Source organism: Tachypleus tridentatus, unplaced genomic scaffold (genome assembly GCF_004210375.1).
Source record: "Tachypleus tridentatus isolate NWPU-2018 unplaced genomic scaffold, ASM421037v1 Hic_cluster_2, whole genome shotgun sequence".
NCBI classification, from domain to species: Eukaryota; Metazoa; Arthropoda; class Merostomata; order Xiphosura; family Limulidae; genus Tachypleus; species Tachypleus tridentatus.
The window spans coordinates 53,711,917-53,735,662 of record NW_027467782.1 but is presented as its reverse complement, the minus strand read 5'-3'; the positions used below and the strand labels follow the sequence as shown (position 1 = coordinate 53,735,662).

The 23,746-nt window shown below is 32.3% G+C and overlaps 2 long non-coding RNA genes across 2 annotated transcripts in view; both read right to left on the bottom strand.

Moving 5' to 3' along the window:
* Positions 1 to 732: 732 nt before the first annotated feature.
* LOC143242187 (uncharacterized) overlaps positions 733 to 23,746 on the bottom strand; it is a 38,604-nt gene continuing 15,590 nt past the window's right edge. Inside the window, exon 2 of the long non-coding RNA XR_013022542.1 lies at positions 733 to 2,073. This is a non-coding gene — a long non-coding RNA (uncharacterized LOC143242187). The remainder of the gene's footprint in view (positions 2,074 to 23,746) is intronic.
* LOC143242186 (uncharacterized) lies at positions 4,786 to 22,311 on the bottom strand. Its single transcript, XR_013022541.1, has 2 exons — positions 18,427 to 22,311; positions 4,786 to 7,702 (listed from the first exon to the last, which is right to left on the bottom strand). It is a non-coding gene; the product is annotated as an uncharacterized LOC143242186 (long non-coding RNA).

Genomic DNA, 23,746 nt, shown 5'->3' with positions numbered 1-23,746 from the left:
GTAAGATAGCGACAGAACGTAACGTTGTGGGCTCAGTATTTAATCACTGGATTAGTGAACACGCAGGATATCGATGAGATATAATATCGAAATATAGTGTTATATGTAGTGTTATATACTGAATGTATACGTTGTGATTTTATTTACTTTTTAAGAAATGGTTGTGTTGTAGGTTTATTAGTCTGTTTATGTGGCTCTGACAGAATCGAACACGTTGAAGACGCTAGTTAAACAAACTTTAATTATTTAGTTTGATACACGTACTCCCTACCGACAGTGTTTTAAACTAGACCCATTAATTTGTTTCTGCCACTTGTAAGCTGATATTAAGTTCCTTAAGGTAAACACTACAGAATGTCTTAATTTGTAGTGGGCTGATAGTCTTAGCGTTAGAATATGTTGGTTGTGTGTCTTCTGCTGACAGAAAACTTATATTGAAGATGACTGATTGAGATATTTTAAAGTCTGAATTTTTTTCTTTTAATAAATTATAAAATATGTTGTATACCTTCAGCGGACCTGATCATTTATCATCCGGGGCTTTCAAAGTATTATGACGTACACCGCCTTCTGTTCTCTACAGGAACTCTAACAGTGAGTTCACAGCTGCGTGTGATTTTATTTAGTTTTATTTTTTGACGTTTCTTTTTAATATTCATCTGATAGTTTCCAGAAATACAGGAACAATTTCCTGTAGCAGGTATATAGATAAACAGATTGAGAGACAGATAATTCCTCACAATATGTTTTATTCAGACTTTCAGATAGTAATGGTTGAATCACAATTAACACATGATTTTATAAAGTTGGAAGTCTGTTAATAAACAGTCAAATAGCACGTGAAATACATAACTCTGTTATAAAACTCCTATCAGTAAGTCTGTGGACTTATAACATTAAAAATCTGGTTTCGATACCCATGATTGGCGCAGCGCTCTAGTTTTAGGCTTAACAACGACCCGGCATGGCCAGGTTTTCAGGGTGCTTGAGTCGTAGTCTGAGGATAACGGTTTGAATCCCTGTCACAGCAAACATGCTCGCTCTTTCAGCCGTTGGGGCGTTATAATATGCGGTCAACACCACTATTCGTTGGTAAAAGAATAGCCCAAGAGTTGGCGGTGGGTAGTGATGATTAGCTGTCTTCTCTGTCGTTTTTAATTAGGAACGGCTAGCGCAGATATCCCTCTTGTGGCTTTGCTTGAAATTCAAAATATAAGCTTAACAACCAACATCGTTACAGTGCTGCCACCATACGTTCAGGGCTATGTTACTGGCAGCGTTTGTTGATAGTTTGAAAGAATCTCTTAACTAACAGTTATTTTTGTAAAATTGAAAAACACATATATCGCTTTTCTCACGTATTAACGATATAAGGCATTGCTTGTATACTGCTTACATATTATTTATTCTGTCCAAATTTCTCACTGTTTCTCGAGATATCGAGCATTCAAACCGAGTTACACAATCTGTATTATTAATTAATGATTCTCTTTTCTAGACGTAACTCCCCATTACCAACATTTAGGCTGTGGTTTAAGCATAATGTCAAATACGTTTCATCATACAAATATTATTTTTAATGGCTTGTCGTAGTTGGTTTTCAGGATTTCTTTGCATGCTCAGAGCATTAAAAAACAAACATTTTTTTCCCTTTAGCAACTTGTGTTCTGTTGATCATTTTACAGCAAAGCGTTGATCACTCGAGTTACCAAGCAAGTTTCACTTCCTCTACTCTCGCTACCAAGAGAATCTGACTTCCTTTTGGAGGTCTCCAGTTGTGAAATCCGCTCGAACCGCACACACAGCCTTCCATAAGGGCAAACGTGTTGACTAATCCTTATCGTTTAGTTCATCTGACGAGCGTGGAGTAATTAATCTAACTTAGAGAAAGAAGTTTGTCAGGGTGGAGACCGTGTTAACATATTTACAGTTTGTTGACGATAATCTGTGGTCTTCCCTGGTGTATAACTGATATTATGGATAATCTGTGGTCTTCCCTGGTGTATAACTGATATTATGGATGTAGAGATTTTAATAAATAAAATCGAACACCCATACAGATGTTTTGTGAACCTGTAGAATGAACAGATAAAATATTAAATAAATATTGTTTGGAATTTCGCACAAAGCTACTCGAGGGCTATCTGTGCTAGCCGTCCCTAATTTAGCAGTGTAAGACTAGAGGGAAGGCAGCTAGTCATCACCACCCACCGCCAACTCTTGGGCTACTCTTTTACCAACGAATAGTGGGATTGACCGTCACATTATAACGCCCCCACGGCTGAAAGGGCGAGCATGTTTGGCGCGACCGGGATGCGAACCCGCGACCCTCAGATTACAAGTCGCACGCCTTAACGCACTTGGCCATACCAGGCCCTAATAAATAAATATTTTCAGAAGGTAATTCATAAAATCAGGGTACTTGAGTGTAGATTATACAAAAAAAGTTAATTTGTAAAATAAACCTTATAACAAAACGAGATTCAATAAATCGAGTTTAATAAATGATTTTCTAAGATATGGTTTAGTGTTACCATTACTGACCAGCCACCGTAAAGTTCACTAGGGGTCAATAGTGTACGGAAATGAGCGGGTTGTCCGTTTTATATTTATGTCGCTTCAATTTACTGAACTTAAGTCTTCAGATGTCTCGAAGTTTTCATCATGAAATGTTAGTGTGTGTTTTCTTATAGCAAAGCCACATCGGGCTATCTGCTGATACCACCAAGGGGAATCGAATCCCTGATTTTAGTGTTGTAAATCCGTAAACTTACAGCTGTACCAGCAGGGGACATGAAATGATAGTTCACCGATTACGTTGCCCTCTGTTGAGTAATTCAAACACAAAATATTGGTGTTTTAGTCAAAAGCAATTCATTAGTAAGCACATCAAGTCTTATGTAAAAGAAATGATTGAGATTAGGTTTACGTTCTTCGATAACATAGTAAACATGGTAGGAACGTTAAGACTAACGACGAGGCATTTCGTACAATGCCAGTGATCATCAGATCAGCTACGATACAACTGTTACGGTGTAAACTAGATTAACTTAGTGAACTCCAGATGTAAAAAACAAATATTCTTATTTCGCACTCCGCATATTGAGGTCATTTTACATTACCAGAGTGGTGTTGAATTCCATTACTGGTTAGGTGGTTTGTCTGTTTTTCAAGTACAAAGAAAAAAAATGGGCTTTCTATGTTATGTTCTTTACGCGTATCGAACCCAACTTTTAGTGTTCTGAGTTGTCAGGCTTACCACCCACCGCCAACTCTTGGGCTACTCTTTTACCAACGAATAGTGGGATTGACCGTCACATTATAACGCCCCCACGGCTGAAAGGGCGAGCATGTTTGGCGCGACCGGGATGCGAAACCGCGACCCTCAGATTACAAGTCGCACGCCTTAACAATAGAGCAATAGTTAATAGTTGAAGCTGTTACCAGTTATTGTTGTTGTAATCTGCTACATAATAGGCTATCCTCACTCTGAGCCCGAAAGTATCTCTTCAAACGTAGAAAGGAGTAACATAGGAGGACACAGTGTTCTGAACAAATGAATGAAGAGAACATCTCGACCTAAGAAATATATATGACCTTCATACAGACTAATAATCTATATTTAAAAAAAGTTGTCTTAGATAATTATGTATATTAAAGGAAGGTTGTCTTAGATCAAGAATTAGGATGTATATTAAAGGAAGGTTGTCTTACACAAATAATTAAGGATGTATATAAATGGAAGGTTGTCTTACATAAATAATAAGGGATTAATATTAAAGGAAAATTATATTACATAAAGAATTAAGGATGTATATTAAATGAAGGTTGTCTTACATCAACAATTAAGGATGTATATTAAAGGAAGGTTGTCTTAAATAAAGAATTAAGGATGTATATAAATGGAAGGTTGTCTTACATAAAGAATTAAGGATGTATATTAAATGAAGGTTGTCTTACATCAACAATTAAGGATGTATATTAAAGGAAGGTTGTCTTAAATAAAGAATTAAGGATGTATATAAATGGAAGGTTGTCTTACATAAATAATAAGGGATTAATATTAAAGGAAAGTTATATTACATAAAGAATTAAGGATGTATATTAAAGGAAGGTTGTCTTACATCAACAATTAAGGATGTATATTAAAGGAAGGTTGTCTTAAATAAAGAATTAAGGATATATATAAATGGAAGGTTGTCTTACATAAATAATAAGGGATTAATATTAAAGGAAAGTTGTATTACATAAAGAATTAAGGATGTATATTAAATGAAGGTTGTCTTACATAAAGAATTAAGGATGTATATTAAATGAAGGTTGTCTTACATAAAGAATTAAGGATGTATATTAAAGGAAGGTTGTCTTACATAAAGAATTAAGGATGTATATTAAAGTATGGTTGTTACATCAAGAGTTAAATGAATTATGGCTTAGATAGAATATTAAGGATGTATGGTTTAGATACAGAGCTAACGATGGTTTTTAATCGAAGTGTGTAACTTGGCATAAATCATACGAAACACTTTTGGCTATTTAATTTGAATTTTTGTTCGCTGTTTTTATTCCAAAACTTACATTCGTGGCGCATTCTAGAAATAAGTACTTATCTATTTCTCTCGTTTATCTCTCAACTTTTTAAGTTGAAATATTTTGAAATCGTTTGTGAAGACGTTGTTGAAGGTTGACCGAGTGTTGAGGTGATCCATCAGAGTCCTCTGGAGGTTGGCCACAAGCCGTCTGCCAATATTTTTATTTAAGTAATTTGCACTCGACGGAAACTTATAGAAAATCTAAAATAAATCTTTTTTTTATTTTCCAATCGAGAAAAAATTTTCTATACAAACATTTTCCTTACATTCTGGATACTTTATGATAAAAATATCACTTTTCTTTAAAGGCCTATTGGGTAAAGAAGAAAACCGCTTTTCAATTAAACATAATTTTTATAATACAATACATATCTTTCTGGAGATAAATTTTAACTGAAACTATAATACCTCTCTTTTTTAACATACGACAGAAAAATGTACATGTAATTATTTACTTTAATTTTCATATAATTAGCTCGTGAAATACGACCAGTATAAAACAAAAGTTGGTGATGTCTATTTTCAAAAGGTTTTATAGAGAATTTCCAAAACAATAAAATTATACATAACATTATTTTACAAAGAGTGAATTTCTGTTAAGTAGTTTATTCTGATAATAGCAACTGTGTTTAATTGTCTTTAATATCTATCTAAGGTTTTATATCGTGTTATTTAACAAGTAGAATTTTCCTTTGATTTCTATCGAGTATACTTTAAGAAACTGGAACACAACACACACGTTGATTCGAAGGTAACCCTAGTTGACAAAACCAACAATTAAAAACATATAATAATATTCACAGTAGAATAACCATCTATTTTTAATCAATAATAAAGATAATATCTCGATTTTCTTTTAAACCTAAAATCTTAATTTAAAGGAACCTGATAAACCTTTTACTATTTATAACACCACAAATAATTTAAAATGAACGGACTTCGTCGTATAAGATAACTACCCACGGTTATACAGCCCCTTCTACTGTGTCAATATGTTTGTAAAGGTAATCCGAACTCAAGGTAACGAAAATCGGTTTATTTGACCCATTCTACTGTGATGAAACTTTGGATATTGTTTTCAGTCCCAAATTTTGGAACCATGAGAACGTTAGTATAATGACGATAAAATTGTATTACTTTATAAAAGTAGCTCAAGAATTAGTGATGAGTGCTACTAGCTAGCTACCCTCCCTATAGCAGTATCATGAAATGAGTTATGGTTTTGCTTCGTGAGACTTTGTTAACACAGTATATAGTTCTATGAATGTACCACAAAGTACTGCCTGCCATCTAGTGAGATACTTTAAAATTACGTTTAAATTACGCATTAAACATCTGTGAAAATATTAATGTTTAATATTATAAATTATTTAAAATAATATGCAATAAAGATTTATACGATGAGAGAAGTACAAAGTTCCAGTTAAAAGCAAATTAAAAATATAAACAAATTTACGAAGAATATAATAGGGATCTGGTATGACTAAGTGTGATAAGGCGTTCGATTCGTAATCTCAGGGTCAAGTGTTCGAATCCCCCACCAAACACGCTCCTCATTTTAGCCGTGACAGTCAGTTCCACTATCCGAGTAGCCCACGAGCTGGCGGTGGATGGTGATGACTAGCTGCCTTCCCTCTGGTCTTACACTGTTAAATTAGGGACGGCTAGCGCAGATAGCCCTCGTGTTGCTCTGCGCGAAATTAAAAAAAAAAAACGCCAAACGAATATCAAACTAAAATATCTATAATAAATATATACAATTAGTAAAATAAATATCGCAATGGAAAATGACAAAGTAATAATTTTTATCACTTAGATTTTCTGTTGAACTAAAGAAACTCTAATCATAACTTTGAATTTTAATTTAGTATGATCACTCCCCTTATAAAATGTTACACAAACGTTAAAATAAAGATTCAGACTTCATTCTTTTATTTTCTAGGTTATTGTGTAAATAACTTTAATAAATAGATGTCATTTTCAGGCGTCATGTTATAAGAAATCACAGAATTTTGACATTACTATCTAATTTAGACATCACATTATGAAAAATATAATTCTTAAAACAAATATCATTCTTTACATATCGTATTACATAAAACAAATGCATCGCCTAAATTTTAGTATTTGGTTTTAAACTTTTATTGTTTTTTACACACATTGTATTACAGCATACCACTTTAAAACTTATATTGTTTTTTACACACATTGTATTACAGCATACCACTTTAAAACTTATATTGTTTTTCACACACATTGTATTACAGCAAACCACGTTAAACTTATATTGTTTTTCACACACATTGTATTACAGCAAACCACGTTAAACTTATATTGTTTTTTACACACATTGTATTACAGCATACCACTTTAAAACTTATATTGTTTTTTACACACATTGTATTACAGCATACCACGTTAAACTTTTATTGTAATGAAATGTAACACTTTTAAACGTGTACTGCTATTTGACATAGATTCCAACAAAACATGGCACTTTATAATTAATTGTATTAATATTCCTCAGTTTGTAATATACAAAATATCCTAAAATATTTGGGTTATTTACATACTGTATTAAATAAACAGTTTTATTTGATTGTAACAAACTTGGGACCAAACAAACTTCAACCAATCTTTGTTTTCTAACACTAGGTAACAACAAGTTGTTAATACAATACATGATGATAAAACAACAAGTTGTTAATACAATACATGATGATAAACGTGACAAAGTTATCACCATCACATAATCATTTTCCACATTTTCCCTTATCCATACTTTTCCACATCAACCTTAGATGAGGCAGCAGCGGGTGGCGTCATGTTATGTTCAATCATCTTCAGTGATTAACGTAAATAATGATGAGAGATGGTTCCTGCTTCCGCCTGGTATCTATCTGGCTTTTCTGCCTTAAAATTTTATTTTTATACATATATGAAGCAAGTTATTAGAAAAGGCCAAAAAGTTTAAAAAGTCTTTAGTATAGGAAACGTGTTATTGGAAGTCTTCTGTAGTAAACAGTAGGCTGATGGCTGAACAGAAATAAATAGAAATGTATTCCATAATTTTCTAACACAGAGGTCATTTGTCACGACGAGAAACAGACCTGAAGTAAATATGTATTTTCAGGTATTAATAAAGAATAACATATCAATAATCTTAACGTTCTGTATTTGATTTTAAATACAAACTAAAGTAATGAATTATATTTCGACTAAATTCAGTTCGTGTTTGTTTGTTTTTACCAAATTTTATTTTAGTTGTTTTTTTTTAAATTATTCATTAGATATTATTTTATCATGACAAAAATTATAATAAAACTGTTAAAACTAATTGCAAGTCAAAAGACCATAAACAATCAAGTTATTATAAACCATAAGACAGCAATGAACTCATTTTAAAAGTAAATACAATAACAGCTGTGAAAATATCAGTATTGACCAGAAACATCAAGTAAGAGTTCATGAGACAGAACCTGATTCAGGCTGGTCATATCAATGTACTGACATTGTATGACAACCTGATTCAGGCTGGTTATATCAATGTACTGATATTGTATAACAACCGGATTCAGGCTGGTTATATCAATGTACTGACATTGTGTGATAAACTGGTTCAAGCTGGTTATATTAATTTACTAATATTATACGAGAAGATGTTAACAGCTGAGCTTATTAATACTGAATATAATGGATTATAAAATAATCAGAACATACAGTCAGTTGGGGATAATAAAGGATATTTTAACACAGATTTAAGAATATGTAATAAAGGATATTTTAACACAGGTTTGAGAATATGTAATAAAGGATATTTTAACACAGGTTTCAGAATATGTAATAAAGGATATTTTAACACAGGTTTGAGAATATGTAATAAAGGATATTTTAACACAGGTTTGAGAATATGTGATAAAGGATATTTTAACACAGATTTAAGAATATGTAATAAAGGATATTTTAACACAGGTTTGAGAATATGTAGTAAAGGGTATTTTAACACAGGTTTGAGAATATGTAATAAAGGATATTTTAACACAGGTTTGAGAATATGTAATAAAGGATATTTTAACACAGGTTTGATGTAATAAAGGATATTTTAACACAGGTTTGAGAATATGTAATAAAGAGTATTTTAACACAGGTTTGATGTAATAAAGGATATTTTAACACAGGTTTGAGAATATGTAATAAAGGATATTTTAACACAGGTTTGAGAATATGTAATAAAGGATATTTTAACACAGGTTTGAGAATATGTAATAAAGGATATTTTAACACAGGTTTGAGAATATGTAATAAAGGATATTTTAACACAGGTTTGATGTAATAAAGGATATTTTAACACAGGTTTGATGTAATAAAGGATATTTTAACACAGGTTTGAGAATATGTAATAAAGGATATTTTAACACAGGTTTGAGAATATGTAATAAAGGATATTTTAACACAGGTTTGAGAATATGTAATAAAGGATATTTTAACACAGGTTTCAGAATATGTAATAAAGGATATTTTAACACAGGTTTCAGAATATGTAATAAAGGATATTTTAACACAGGTTTCAGAATATGTAATAAAGGATATTTTAACACAGGTTTCAGAATATGTAATAAAGGATATTTTAACACAGATTTAAGAATATGTAATAAAGGATATTTTAACACAGGTTTGAGAATATGTAATAAAGGGTATTTTAACACAGGTTTGAGAATATGTAATAAAGGATATTTTAACACAGGTTTGATGTAATAAAGGATATTTTAACACAGGTTTGAGAATATGTAATAAAGAGTATTTTAACACAGGTTTGATGTAATAAAGGATATTTTAACACAGGTTTGAGAATATGTAATAAAGGATATTTTAACACAGGTTTCAGAATATGTAATAAAGGATATTTTAACACAGGTTTGAGAATATGTAATAAAGGATATTTTAACACAGGTTTGAGAATATGTAATAAAGGATATTTTAACACAGGTTTGATGTAATAAAGGATATTTTAACACAAGTTTGAGAATATGTAATAAAGGGTATTTTAACACAGATTTGATGTAATAAAGGATATTTTAACACAGGTTTCAGAATATGTAATAAAGGATATTTTAACACAGGTTTGATGCAATAAAGGATATTTTAACACAGGTTTGAGAATATGTAATAAAGGGTATTTTAACACAGGTTTGATGTAATAAAGGATATTTTAACACAGGTTTGAGAATATGTAATAAAGGGTATTTTAACACAGGTTTGAGAATATGTAATAAAGGATATTTTAACACAGGTTTGATGTAATAAAGGATATTTTAACACAGGTTTGAAAATATCAATTAAGTCTTGACCTTTCAGCCACTGGTTCAAGAATTACTTGGTCAGAATATTGAATCTGTTAAACTCTTGTTTCCAGTTGATTGTTATTATTCAGTTGAATCAAACATTTATTATCTTAAACATAACCATATCAGTTATAGGAAGGAACAGTTAATGTTATTCTACGGACAATAAAATTCTCATGTTTTTCCCTGCAGGAGGAGCTATCATTGTAATTTATATCTTTATTTACACAACAATTCTAGCTCTCTACCACCCCTCTTTTAAAAATGTTGCTGACCTTGGTAATTCAGACATCGTGGAACCTTTTGTCACCATGTTTTATTATGGGTGGTTTCAGGTATAACTTCTTCCTTACCGAAAAAGGCCACAAGGGCGGGCATGTTCCCGTGAGGGCCTGCCCAGTCGAGACTAAATGACCCGATCTTGGGCCGCTTGGGGAGGTCATGGAAGCTGAATATGGTATTTCCCGTCTTTATATTAGATTTATCGCTGGTCATCAAAGATGGGGACTTTTGCGCCTACTGGAATAAAACCGACTGTGATGACCGGTTAGTCGGTTCTTTGTCAATTGGAAGAATTGATTTGACGTCTCGTTGAAAATCAGTCCGAGGACTAGTGGACTACATCTCCTGTTGAGTGTATTATAGTATATGGAAAAGCCAGTCACAGTGGTTTACTGAGACAAGCCAGGTGGGGCTCTAAAGCGACAAATTATTAGTTTTCCTTCTACAATATAGAAGTACCTTCGAGCAAAGTGGCAGCAAGATACGCTGTCTGGTTAGTTTCTGCTCGTCCGCACAGTGTGCACTTTCAAGTGCCAGTCGCGCTATCTCCTTCCGATAATTTACCGTGTTAACATGGCGAGAAAGGGATTTTAACCATGTCAGTGCATTTCTCTCATCTCTAAGGTAAGCGTTTCAAAATATGTTTCCTGTTCCCCATATGTCTTCAGGTTAACAGTTACAACACAGTGTGTGTGTATTGCCTAGAGGTTAGGCCTATTAACTCCTATATAGTAGTAGTAACCTGTATCATTTGGCGTACGTTTCTTGCCGACAATTCTAATGTCATTTCTTTTCTTCGTAAGAGAAAAAGTAAACATAAATATAAATCGATTCCACAAAAAAGTGAAAAATCTTTTTTTAAACAAAATTCAAGCTATCAACACATGAAATTTCATTAAACTTTTGTTGTAGACTTGTTTAAATACCTAATTCTGAACCTGTCTGTCTGCACAATTTAGATAAACATGAGAGATACATGTGAACCTGTCTGTCTGCACAGTTGAGATAAACATGAGAGATACATGTGAACCTGTCTGTCTGCACAGTTTAGATAAACATGAGATATACATGTAAACCTGTCTGTCTGCACTGTTTAGATAAACATGAGAGATACATGTGAACCTGTCTGTCTGGACAGTTAAGATAAACATGAGAGATACATGTAAACCTGTCTCTCTGCACAGTTTAGATAAACATGAGAGATACATGTAAATCTGTCTGTCTGCACAGTTTAGATAAACATGAGAGATACATGTAAACCTGTCTGTCTGCACTGTTTAGATAAACATGAGAGATACATGTAAACCTGTCTGTCTGCACAGTTTAAGTAAACACGAGAGATACATGTGAACCTGTCTGTCTGCACAGTTTAGATAAACACGAGAGATACATGTGAACCTGTCTGTCTGCACAGTTTAGATAAACATGAGAGATACATGTGAACCTGTCTGTCTGCACAGTTTAGATAAACATGAGAGATACATGTGAACCTGTCTGTCTGCACAGTTTAGATAAACATGAGAGATACATGTGAACCTGTCTGTCTGCACAGTTTACATAAACATGAGAGATACATGTAAACCTGTCTGTCTGCACAGTTTAGTAAACATGAGAGATATACATGTGAACCTGTCTGTCTGCACAGTTTAGATAAACATGAGAGATACATGTGAACCTGTCTGTCTGCACAGTTTAGATAAACATGAGAGATACATGTGAACCTGTCTGTCTGCACAGTTTAGATAAACATGAGAGATACATGTGAGTCTGTCTGCAGAGTTTAGATAAACATGAGATATACATGTGAACCTGTCTGTCTGCACAGTACATGTGAACCTGTCTGTCTGCACTGTTTAGATAAACATGAGAGATACATCTGAACCTGTCTGTCTGCACAGTTTACATAAACATGAGAGATACATGTGAACCTGTCTGTCTGCACTGTTTAGATAAACATGAGAGATACATGTGAACCTGTCTGTCTGCACAGTTTAGATAAACATGAGATATACATGTGAGCCTGTCTGTCTGCACAGTTTAGATAAACATGAGAGATACATGTGAACCTGTCTGTCTGCACAGTTTACATAAACATAAGAGATACATGTGAACCTGTCTGTCTGCACTGTTTAGATAAACATGAGATATACATGTGAACCTGTCTGTCTGCACAGTTTAGATAAACATGAGATATACATGTGAGCCTGTCTGTCTGCTCAGTTTAGATACACATGAGAGATACGTGTGAACCTGTCTGTCTGCACAGTTTAAAATACAACTTTTGTTGTTAAAATGGTTCTGTTTGAAACGTGCACAAGTTTTATTATTGAAACGGTTCTATTGAAATGTGTGTACGTTTATAATTTGGTCAGTCAATATAAAATAATGAACAAACAAATGGATACTAAGATAGTAAAAGGACAAATATAATAAGAGGTTTATAATAACTAACAATATCTTCAGCTTTTTAATATAACCACATTAGGAGTCTCTCTGTGCTAAGTGAATACCCTTTTAAGATAACGGACAGGTTTCCTTCCTTTATCACTGAAACTGGAGTTTTGTTGTCAAGTAATTATAAAAAGGCTTAAAATTATGTTTGTAATTTTTGTTATGAAAATGGTGGTCGTTGTATTGTGTTTTTATCCAAATACACGTATGTTCTGTTACGTTTGGAAATTTCCTTAGCTTTTATATAAGTTGAATTTCATAATTTAGTTTGTGTTGCTCTACCGTTACATTATAACTGTTCAATGAGAGTCAGGCTTCAGTGTTTAATGAACTAAGCCACTAAGCTTTTGATGGAGAAGCAACTTCACGTTTATTGGTTAACGAGTTTGAGTTTACGTCAAAAGCGTCCTCTATCAAACATTTGTGCAACTACTACAAAAAATTACGTTATGGACTTTTTTAAATACACAGGTCATTCCAACATTACTTTATTAATACTTTAGGGTTAACACTGTTGATACTTTAGGGTAAACACTATTGCGTGAAAAACTGTGCTTCACAGATAATTAAACTGGATATTCTGTCCGAATAAATATAGTTGGAACAGTGTTATAATTGTTAACATGAACATGGACCTTTTTGTAGAACGGTGTATGAAATATTGATTGGTAAATGTAGTTGGAACAGTGTTATAATGGTAAACATGAACATGGACCTACATACAGAACGGTGTATGAAATATTGATTGGTAAATATAGTTGAAACAGTGTTATAATTGTTAACATGAACATGGACCTACATGTAGAACGGTGCATGAAATATTGATTAGTAAATATAATTGGAACAGTGTTATAATGTTAACATGAACATGGACCTACATACATAACGGTGTGTGAAATATTGTTTAGTAAATATAGTTGGAACAGTGTTATAATTGTTAACATGAACATGGACCTACATGTAGAACGGTGTATGAAATATTGATTAGTAAATATAGTTGGAACAGTGTTATAATTGTTAACATGAACATGGACCTACAAGTAGAACGGTGTGTGAAATATTGATTAGTAAATATAGTTGGAACAGTGTTATAATTGTTAACATGAACATGAACCTACATGTAGAACGGTGTGTGAAATATTGATTAGTAAATATAGTTGGAACAGTGTTATAATTGTTAACATGAACATGGGCCTACATGTAGAACGGTGTGTGAAATATTGATTAGTAAATATAGTTAAAACAGTGTTATAATTGTTAACATGAACATGGACCTACATGTAGAACGGTGTGTGAAATATTGATTAGTAAATACAGTTGGAACAGTGTTATAATTGTTAACATGAACATGGACCTACATGTAGAACGGCGTATGAAGTATTGATTGGTAAATATAGTTGGAACAGTGTTATAATTGTTAACATGAACATGGACCTACATGTAGAACGGTGTATGAAATATTGATTAGTAAATATAGTTGGAACAGTGTTATAATTGTTAACATGAACATGGACCTACATGTAGAACGGCGTATGAAGTATTGATTGGTAAATATAGTTGGAACAGTGTTATAATTGTTAACATGAACATGGACCTACATGTAGAACGGTGTATGAAATATTGATTAGTAAATATAGTTGGAACAGTGTTACAATTGTTAACATGTTAAATATACTCGGAACAGTGTTATAATTGTTAAAATGTTAAATATACTCGGAACAGTGTTATAATTGTTAAAATGTTGAATATACTCGGAACAGTGTTATAATTGTTAAGATGTTAAATATACTCGGAACAGTTTTATAATTTTTAACATGTTAAATATACTCGGAACAGTTTTATAATTTTTAACATGTTAAATGTACTTGGAACAGTGTTATAATTGTTAACATGTTAAATATACTCGTATTTAGAAACTTTTACTGAATGTCGTTATTAAGGTTTGTTTATGCCTGTCGGTTTTACGTGGTTTACGTCACGTGAAATGTTAAACTTGTAACTAAACAATCTTTGTGCTGTGTTAGAAAGTAAACCCTTTATTAGCCAATTACGTTCTGTTCTCCATCTTTTTATTTCCCTGAAACTAGAAACTTAACAACTTTGTGTCATGATTATAATTTAGTGATGCTAACAGTTTATAACTTATTGGTGTTATAACTATGTGTTATTAGTGTTATAACTTGTTGAAGAATTTGTTTTCTTAACGTCGTTTCTTTTCACCACAATGCACGTGCTTACCTTTAACACTTATGAGTACACCATGTTCCGATTCGGTGGTTTGTACAATGAAATATCCACGTGGGTTCGGCTCTTGTTGTCAATTACAGCTCTCAACATAACAAAAAGTGATGTTCCCCACTTATGACACTGACATCAGTTTTCTCTGGTCTCTTGAGTAATTCGTCACGAGGCCTAACAAAAAGTGGAATCACCCATGTTTGTCAGATGGGTTGAGACGGTGCTAGTTAGCTCTCTGGAATGTTCATTTGATACTTGTGGGTGCCTTATCCGACTCTTCATCCTAATGTTTCGCTCGAGGTGTGTGGTTAATATTCTCTTAGCTTTCAACACAACTGCTATTTATTAGAATGTCTTATAAGAACTTCTCCAAACATCAGTTACTACGATGCAAATTTTTAACGCCATCAAAGAAAGTTTCAGTTTTCCTTTAAACCTAAACCATTTATCAGTGGGTTGTTAAAATCATGGTTTGACACTATATGAGTGGTGGTAAATATTGAATATTTCTGTTCTGTTTACAGTATTGTTATATCTATATTGTTATAATGTTATATCTATCATTATGTTTTCTGTTGGATAAATTCAAAACAGCTTGCAATTAATTTGCTGTAAAACAAAAACACGTCGCTCTCTGTTGTAAGCCAAAAACACGTCGCTCTTTGTTGTAAAACAAAAACACGTCGCTCTCTGTTGTAAAACAAAAACACGTCGCTCTCAGTTGTAAAACAAAAACACGTCGCTCTCAGTTGTAAACCAAAAACACGTCGCTCTCTGTTGTAAAACAAAAACACGTCGCTCTCTGTTGTAAAACAAAAACACGTCGCTCTCTGTTGTAAGCCAAAAACACGTCGCTCTCTGTTGTAAAACAAAAACACGTCGCTCTCTGTTGTAAAACAAAAACACGTCGCTCTCAGTCGTAAAACAAAAACACGTCGCTCTCTGTTGTAAAACAAAAACACGTCGCTCTCTGTTGTAAAACTTCAAAACATTTACATCTGTAAAAATTTGGAATATATTTGTTTATTTTTATATAACATCAAAACATAAGTCTGGTTTTACTGTTTCCCATAAAGATTAATTCGCAATTATTATTCTAACGCAAACCTACACAATGGGTTATCTACTGCAGGGAGTCGAACACCCGATTTCAGCGTTGTAAATTTTAAAATATAGGGCAAACACCATCAGAAGACGTCACGAGAAAGTTTGTGTGTTTACACATTTGAATTAGAAAGTATAGTAGGAACATGGTTATTGTATAAGTGTGTTAGACCAGACATTGACAGGAAAGGGTATGTCATAATAGTATTCGATATGATACGTATCTAGATATACAAGTTTTATGTTACAAAGTTTGACAGTCTGGTCTATAGTTTATTATTAACATTACGTACTTCACATTTTAATTAATTAATTATCACGTTTTATGACAGCTGGAATAAGAAGTAAAATAAAAATACGTAAATTATATTGAATGATCTATCAATATCATAACTTATTATAACATGGCTTCATAACAAGATATCATAACTTATTATAACATGGCTTCACTATACGATATCATAACTTATTATAACATGGCTTCACTATACGATATCATAACTTATTATAACATGGCTTCACTATACGATATCATAACTTATTATAACATGGCTTCACTATACGATATCATAACTTATTATAACATGGCTTCACTATACGATATCATAACTTATTATAACATGGCTTCACCATACAATATCATAACTTGTTATGAAATGGCTTCACGATACGATATCATAACTTATTATAACATGGCTTCACTATACGATATCATAACTTATTATAACATGGCTTCACTATACGATATCATATCTTATTATAACATGGCTTCACCATACGATATCATAACTTGTTATAACATGGCTTCACGATACGATATTATAACAGTGAGATGTGTTTAACTTGTTACCACTATAATACCTACAACAGTGAAATGTGTTTAACTTGTTACCACTATAATACCTACAACAGTGAAATGTGTTTAACTTGTTACCACTATAATACCTACAACAGTGAAATGTGTTTAACTTGTTACCACTATAATACCTACAACAGTGAAATGTGTTTAATTTGTTACCACTATAATACCTACAACAGTGAAATGTGTTTAACTTGTTACCACTATAATACCTACAACAGTGAAATGTGTTTAACTTGTTACCACTATAATACCTACAACAGTGAAATGTGTTTAACTTGTTACCACTATAATACCTACAACAGTGAAATGTGTTTAACTTGTTACCACTATAATACCTACAACAGTGAAATGTGTTTAACTTGTTACCACTATAATACCTACAACAGTGAGATGTGTTTCACTTGTTACCACTATAATACCTACAACAGTAAGATGTGTTTAACTTGTTACCACTATAATACCTACAACAGTGAAATGTGTTTAAGTTGTTACCACTATAATACCTAAAACAGTGAAATGTGTTTAACTTGTTACCACTATAATACCTACAACAGTGAAGTGTGTTTAACTTGTTACCACTATAATACCTACAACAGTGAAATGTGTTTAACTTGTTACCACTATTATACCTACAACAGTGAAGTGTGTTTAACTTGTTACCACTATAATACCTACAACAGTGAAATGTGTTTAACTTGTTACCACTATAATACCTAAAACAGTGAAATGTGTTTAACTTGTTACCACTATAATACCTACAACAGTGAAATGTGTTTAACTTGTTACCACTATAATACCTACAACAGTGAAATGTGTTTAAGTTGTTACCACTATAATACCTACAACAGTGAAATGTGTTTAACTTGTTACCACTATAATACCTACAACAGTGAAGTGTGTTTAACTTGTTACCACTATAATACCTACAACAGTAAGATGTGTTTAACTTGTTACCACTATAATACCTACAACAGTGAAATGTGTTTAACTTGTTACCACTATAATACCTACAACAGTGAAATGTGTTTAACTTGTTACCACTATAATACCTACAACAGTGAAGTGTGTTTAACTTGTTACCACTATAATACCTACAACAGTGAAGTGTGTTTAACTTGTTACCACTATAATACCTACAACAGTGAAGTGTGTTTAACTTGTTACCACTATAATACCTACAACAGTGAAGTGTGTTTAACTTGTTACCACTATAATACCTACAACAGTGAAATGTGTTTAACTTGTTACCACTATAATACCTACAACAGTGAAATGTGTTTAACTTGTTACCACTATAATACCTACAACAGTGAAATGTGTTTAACTTGTTACCACTATAATACCTACAACAGTGAAATGTGTTTAACTTGTTACCACTATAATACCTACAACAGTGAAATGTGTTTAACTTGTTACCACTATAATACCTACAACAGTGAGATGTGTTTAACTTGTTACCACTATAATACCTACAACAGTGAAATGTGTTTAACTTGTTACCACTATAATACCTACAACAGTGAAATGTTTTAAAATATATTCATGGCTCACTTACTGTATGTTTGTGGTCAGTTACAGCTATCTAAATGTATGTTGACCATATCTTTGTGTGATAACTCCTCGAGACTTCGTTGACGGTAAAGTTGTTGACGATTATTGTCCAACTGGTCAGTACTGGTTTGCCAACAGTTGTCCTGGAGGTTTAACAAGCCTTCTCCTATTTTCTCCTAAGTCAAAGGTTCAGAACCCATCAACAAATTCTGTACTCTTTACGTTCAACTTTCGCAGGACTCTTGTCGGTATCTCCTCTTCTTGAAACACTTAGCAAGCGATGTTTTTGCTGGTTTATCTCTGTGTTTACACTTTACTGACAAATACCACACTTTCCTGTTTGCGTTTAACAACACATAGACCTCAGACTTTTTAACAGTATGACAACCTTTATCTGTCGTTAAAATTAAACAGATACTATAATCAGCAGAAGTTTAAAAAGTTGTGTTTAGTTTTATTTAACACCAGATATTCGTAAGATTTTATTTTTTACATAATATTTGAGACGTCTAAGTGTTCTCACAATAAATTTTGGAATTTTATTTCGCAACAAAATGACACAAGAAAGCTAACATACTGTTACGTAACGCGATAGTCTGACCAACCCTCCATAACCTACATCTGACGTAATTCGGTATCAGTGTAACAATGGATGCTTTCTTTTCAGTTAGGGACCGTCTGTCTAATACACATTCACTCTAAGACTCATTATATGTTCTTCTCGGTTGCTATTCTCTGAATAACACACAGATTTGACCTACACTGTCTTAAAATCTACCACAAATTTGATATATAAATTCTACAAAAACAAAACCGAATTATTTTTTGTATCAAGAGGAAACAAGTTTTCGGAAGTATCCGAATTCATCACAAAGAGGTTTTTGAATATATAGACTTTATATGGAATACTGGTTACAATATTGTAAATAATACTGTGTACAATATTGTTAATAATACTGGGTGCAATATTGTTAATAATACTGGGTACAATATTGTTAATAATACTGGTTACAATATTGTTAATAATACTGGGTACGATATTGTTAATAATACTGGTTACAATATTGTTAATAATACTGGTTACAATATTGTTAATAATACTGGCTGCAATATTGTTAATAATACTGGTTACAATATTGTTAATAATACTGGGTACAATATTCTTAATAATACTGGCTACAATATTGTTAATAATACTGGTTACAATATTGTTAATAATACTGGCTACAATATTGTTAATAATACTGGTTACAATATTGTTAATAATACTGGTTACAATATTGTTAATAATACTGGTTACAATATTGTTAATAATACTGGCTACAATGACATGAACGTATAAATTAATAAAACTGTTTATAACATTTTCTGTTAATGATTAAGATATTCGAATGTTTGGTAATCAGTGTGTAACTTTACATATAAATTAAAGTTTTCAAATTTGTAAAGTTTGTATCCTGATTACAATTCTCGTGTTTCCTTAAAATAAGCCCTCTAGTAGCTCAGCGGTAAGTCAGAAGGTTTCGGTACCCATGGTGAACACAACAAATCTTTATAATAAAATACATTTCCACGTTCGTTTAAGTTTAGATTCCATACAAAATATACCTGCAATAATTTGTTTAATCAATTTTGTGAAGTTCAAAAATTAGAAGCACAAATTGGAAATACCTAATTACTACTGGTGTGTCTATTGCACTTCCAAACAATAATCTATTTGTAATTCTCTTCTCAGAACATTGAATTAGAGAAACGACATTAAGAAAAGCACTGAAGCGACATCTAGAAGATGAAACAAATTTGTATATAATTGTTTAAATATTTAATAGTTTCTTTGAATTGACATTGGATGAACTTTCACGCGTGTTTAACATTAAACATCAGCGAATTAAGTGAATCATTTAGTAAACCCCAGCTTTAGACTTAGTACGATATTAATTACTTAACTTGCCACGAGAAACTGCTGTTTTGGAACAACCAGTAACACAAAGAGAATTCTTTCATTTACACGATTTAATGTCATGGTAAACTTTACCATCCAATCAAAGATGTTCATTCAAGCCAGACTACTTTAATTAGTTTCTGAGCAATTTGATTATTTAGCGAATCGTCTCATTAAAAGGATACCAGTCTAGGATGTTCCGACATTCAAGAACTCGATTGTTTTATTGGTTGACTTCCTACAGTTCTTGGTTAACACTAAGTAACTATTGTCATGCTAAGCTGCACAGTGCTAGAACAGTTCTACCCTGGCGTCAGGTTTCGTTATCAAAATACGTTAATCTAATAAACGCATTCCTTTTTCGTTAGTGGTATTATTGTTAAACAAATTATTACGTTCTTTCAGGGTAATAACCACACTGTTGTTACTGTTAAACAAACAAATGATTACGGTCATATAGAGTTATCACCACACTGTTGTTACTGTTAAACAGACAAATGATTACGGTCATATAGAGTTATAACCACATTGTTGTTATTGTTAAACAAACAAATGATTACGGTCATATACAGTTATAACCACATTGTTGTTATTGTTAAACAAACAAATGATTACGGTCATATAGAGTTATAACCACACTGTTATTACTGTTAAACAAACAAATGATTACGGTCATATAGAGTTATCACCACACTGTTGTTACTGTTAAACAGACAAATGATTACGGTCATATAGAGTTATAACCACATTGTTGCTACTGTTAAACAAGCAAATGATTACGGTCATACAGAGTTATAACCACATTGTTGTTATTGTTAAACAGACAAATGATTACGGTCATTTAGAGTTATAACCACACTGTTATTACTGTTAAACAAACAAATGATTACGGTCATATAGAGTTATCACCACACTGTTGTTACTGTTAAACAGACAAATGATTACGGTCATATAGAGTTATAACCACATTGTTGCTACTGTTAAACAAGCAAATGATTACGGTCATACAGAGTTATAACCACATTGTTGTTATTGTTAAACAGACAAATGATTACGGTCATATAGAGTTATAACCACATTGTTGTTATTGTTAAACAGACAAATGATTACGGTCATATAGAGTTATAACCACATTGTTGTTATTGTTAAACAGACAAATGATTACGGTCATTTAGAGTTATAACCACATTGTTGTTATTGTTAAACAAACAAATGATTACGGTCATATACAGTTATAACCACATTGTTGTTATTGTTAAACAAACAAATGATTACGGTCATATAGAGTTATAACCACACTGTTGTTACTGTTAAACAAACAAATGATTACGGTCATATAGAGTTATCACCACACTGTTGTTACTGTTAAACAGACAAATGATTACGGTCATATAGAGTTATAACCACATTGTTGCTATTGTTAAACAAACAAATGATTACGGTCATATAAAGTTATAACCACATTGTTGTTACTGTTAAACAGACAATTGATTACGGTCATATAGAGTTATAACCACATTGTTGCTATTGTTAAACAAACAAATGATTACGGTCATATAGAGTTATAACCACACTGTTGTTACTGTTAAACAAACAAATGATTACGGTCATATAGAGTTATCACCACACTGTTGTTACTGTTAAACAGACAAATGATTACGGTCATATAGAGTTATAACCACATTGTTGCTATTGTTAAACAAACAAATGATTACAGTCATATAGAGTTATAACCACACTGTTGTTACTGTTAAACAAACAAATGATTACGGTCATATAGAGTTATAACCACATTGTTGCTGTTGTTAAACAAACAAATGATTACAGTCATATAGAGTTATAACCACACTGTTGTTACTGTTAAACAAACAAATGATTACGGTCATATAGAGTTATAACCACACTGTTGTTACTGTTAAACAAACAAATGATTACGGTCATACAGAGTTATAACCACATTGTTGTTATTGTTAAACAGACAAATGATTACGGTCATATAGAGTTATAACCACACTGTTGTTATTGTTAAACAGACAAATGATTACGGTCATATAAAGTTATAACCACATTGTTGTTATTGTTAAACAGACAAATGATTACGGTCATATAGAGTTATAACCACATTGTTGTTATTGTTAAACAAACAAATGATTACGGTCATATAGAGTTATAACCACACTGTTGTTACTGTTAAACAAACAAATGATTACGGTCATACAGAGTTATAACCACATTGTTGTTATTGTTAAACAGACAAATGATTACGGTCATATAAAGTTATAACCACATTGTTGTTATTGTTAAACAGACAAATGATTACGGTCATATAGAGTTATAACCACATTGTTGTTATTGTTAAACAAACAAATGATTACGGTCATATAGAGTTATAACCACATTGTTGTTATTGTTAAACAAACAAATGATTACGGTCACATAGAGTTATAACCACAGAGTTATAACCACATTGTTGTTATTGTTAAACAGACAAATGATTACGGTCATATAAAGTTATAACCACATTGTTGTTATTGTTAAACAGACAAATGATTACGATCATATAGAGTTATAACCACATTGTTGTTATTGTTAAACAAACAAATGATTACGGTCATATAGAGTTATAACCACATTGTTGTTATTGTTAAACAAACAAATGATTACGGTCACATAGAGTTATAACCACATTGTTGTTATTGTTAAAAACACATATCACTGCTTTCTTACACAGCAAATTTTTAACATGTGTACAAACCACACAACAATCGAAGTTCTAAGTTTTGTGAAAAAAAAGAATAATGATTATTGGTTGTTTGAAACACGTAATATTTTTTTCCACCAATCAAACAAGTGATATGTAAAATTCAATTCATTATTTCGGTTTCCAAACATGCTAAACACTCCGGTAACCATTCATAAGGAAATCCTTTGTTGGAGGGAAAGAAGAATCGAACGTTAATTGGAAGCCGAAAAGTCTGGACGTTTCGCACCTTAAAGTCAAAGACAGAATAGTGCATTATTAATAATCTACCTAGCAAACAGTTTGCCATTGTTCGCCAACAGGGGCTGTCCTTCCTGCAAGTTACCAACATCTGTTCCTCTTCGCTTATTGATAGCACCCCCCACACTCATCTGGAGGCGGGCTAAAAGCGGACTCTGAAAACTTCAAAAAAATGGTCCTATAAGAGGCATCCATTACAAAGCCCTGAAGTTTAAACAGCATTTTTTGTGTTTCCTGAAAGATGGCGTCCTGGTATACAATACGATTCGTTTCTTTCTGTAAGAAAGGGTCTTGAAGGGAATGAACAAGCTATTCTTACCAGAGACTGGCTTTTAAATCAGCTACTACACTACTCTAGGGTGCACGTTCTAGTTCCATTTC